General features: G+C 43.1%; 1 long non-coding RNA gene across 1 annotated transcript; it reads left to right on the forward strand.

Moving 5' to 3' along the window:
- Positions 1-70: 70 nt before the first annotated feature.
- LOC105888391 lies at positions 71-2,492 on the forward strand. Its single transcript, XR_002771439.1, has 3 exons — positions 71-126; positions 1,526-1,708; positions 2,294-2,492. It is a non-coding gene; the product is annotated as an uncharacterized LOC105888391 (long non-coding RNA).
- The last annotated feature ends 247 nt before the right edge of the window (positions 2,493-2,739 follow it).

The raw sequence follows: 2,739 nt of genomic DNA on the forward strand, positions 1-2,739 counted from the left end.
CATCCCAAATGACCCTTAAATAGGGAAGTCTTCTCCTGCCTGTGCCTGGTTGCTGTTGCTACAAGAGGCTTCGGACAGAGGACTGCTGTCTGCCCTCTCCAGTCACCCTGCCTAGTCTAAGGATCTGTAAGTAACTCAAACTAAACTTCCACACTGTGATTCAGTTTGTGTCCAGGCTGTGCTGTGCCCACAATCTGACCCCTGACTATGAGGGCATCCCAGAGGGACTCAGCACGTGAATTCCCAAATGGTGCATTTCTGTCTGGGCCTCTGGTGGTGCTACTAGATGTGTTAATAGAGAAACTCAAAGAATTTCATTCAAAAGCCAGGGGTCCTAATTGAAATGTCCAATAAAAATTATAATAGCCTCTTAAAACATTCTTTAATTTGTTTGAATAATACATCCATAGAATCTAGTAAAGAAATATATCAACATGTATGTGTAATAGAAAATTTGTTCAGGTCCTGGACCGATTTTTAGTCATATTATTTCTTCTTTGCTATTAAGCTGTTTAAGTTACTTATATTTTGGGATATCAATCACTTATTTCACATATGCTTTGGAACTATTTTCTCTTATTTTCTCTGTTGCCTTTTCCTCCAGTTGTTGTTTTCTTTGCTATGAATATGCCGGATAGTTTAACACACTTCTCTATTTCCCTTTTATTACCTGTTCATTTGGTGTCATATCCAAGAAATACCTGCCCAATGTTAAAAAGCCTTCTCCCTGTTATTCTTCTAGAAGTTTTATGCTTCCAAGTTCTATGTATAGATTTTTAATCCATACTGATTTGGTTGCTGTATATGTTATGAAATAAAGGTCCAAATGGAAAATATATCAAATCTTAAGCTAGCATATATTAGATAAATATAATTTTTAATTGTCATTTGTACATCAATAGAGCTACAAGTAATCATATTTTTAGCCTTAGACAAACTCTTTACCTATATCTCATGGAGCTCATTTCACCCTGTCCCCTCCACACTGGCACCAGCAAGAGCCTCCCCTACCTGTAACTCAAAAGCCCTTTCATGAAAGTGGTGATGGCCAACCCTGCAGGGAATAAACTCTCTGATCCATTGGAGTGCAGGTCTGAGACCAGGGTCTAGACCTACAGCCAGTAGCAGGATCCATGTTGAGAAATAAGAGGCATTTGTTCTTGAGGTTATTGAATGGAAGTACTATTTATCTTGTTTTGTGAATATTTTTGGAATATTGTTAATATTTAAGCAGGTAGGATACAGGAAAAAAAATAACCAAGTCCCTATTACCACTCTTAGCGCCAACCTAGTCCATGTAGGAGAATGCAGATCTCACACACCAGGATGACAGCTGGGAGAGCAGAGGAAACTCTGAGGAACCCTGAGGGAAAAGGCTTCTCTCATCCTCCCTGGGGAAGTGCCCTAGTTTCTGCTTAGAGAGTGAGAGGAGTCTTGTTTGTCTCTGAGCCTCCTCCCACAGACCCGTAAACACAAGTTGCCTCCTCACAGCCACACACCTGGGCTCCTGCTCTTTGTCTTCCAGGTGGCCCCAGCATGAGGACTCTCAGCCTTTTTGCTGTCCTTCTCCTGGTGGCCCTCCAGGCCCAGGCTGAGCCCCTGCAAAAGAGAGTAGAGGAGACCCCACGCCAGGAGCAGCTTGGTTTAGAGGATGAGGATTTGGCCATTTCCATCAAACTGAATAAAAACTCCATCCATCAAGCTCCAGGTAAGAGACACCTACATGGCAGAGCTTCAGGGTCTACAGCAAGAGGACTAGAGGCCCTGGAATTGGGTCTGTAGGGCTCCATGTCACTGAGGTGAGTTTATTTAACATCAATAGGCCTTGAATTCCTTATCTATAAATTGAACACTGAGATCCAAATAAATCTATAAGATCTCATTTCTCCAAGACTTTTGATTCCAAGATGGCTCGTGAATTTTAAGGTCTAAGATATGGAGAGACCTATTGACTAGTTTTTTTGGTTGTTGAAAAGAGTAGAGTTGATTGTAAAGAGAACATTTGACTCTGTATAGAAGAGCTCTTAGAAATTGCAGAGTGACTGAGAGGTGTGAGAGATGCCTGTGTGATGGGTCACGGACACGGAAGAGTGAGCACTAATGACAACGTCATCTGACCCCAGTGAGACCAACACTGTGTGTGCTGTTGCTCCTACTAACTGAGGCTGCTCATGTACCCAGCTGTAATGCAGCCATGCCACACATAAGCCAACATGTGTCTTCTCTAGAATTCACTGTCAGCATCACTGCTGATCCCAGGACTGAGCTTCTGATGTTCTCTCTGTGTTCCCAGGCCCAGTGAGGGGTAGGGCCTGCGTCTGTAGACGGCCAGCTTGCGCTGCTGGGGAGACTGTCTTGGGCACCTGCTCGCTCCAAGGTGACACCTACTTGTTTTGCTGCTGACCGTCAAGAATGGGTGAAGAGCAGTTCAAGCCTTGCTGTCACTACTCTACCTTGTCCTCAATTTCCTTTTCTTATTAGAAATAAAGTCCTTGGGCAAAGTTGTTGTGTTTTCCCCTCTTTTACATAACACGTGTATGAGCAAGACACATTAGGACCCATGTATCAAAAATGTAAATCAAACTCTTCGGCTCCAAACACTAAGAATTTCAAGAAGGAACTGTGGGTTCAGACACAAATAGACATGAAAGCTTCAGTGATGCTGCTGACCTCTGCATCTGCTCCATTTATTCACAGGGACCCATTTACAGTGGCTTCATTCGCAAAGGCAACCATGTG

This window comes from Otolemur garnettii, unplaced genomic scaffold (assembly GCF_000181295.1).
Source record: "Otolemur garnettii isolate 467f Iridium unplaced genomic scaffold, OtoGar3 scaffold00351, whole genome shotgun sequence".
NCBI lineage: Eukaryota > Metazoa > Chordata > Mammalia > Primates > Galagidae > Otolemur > Otolemur garnettii.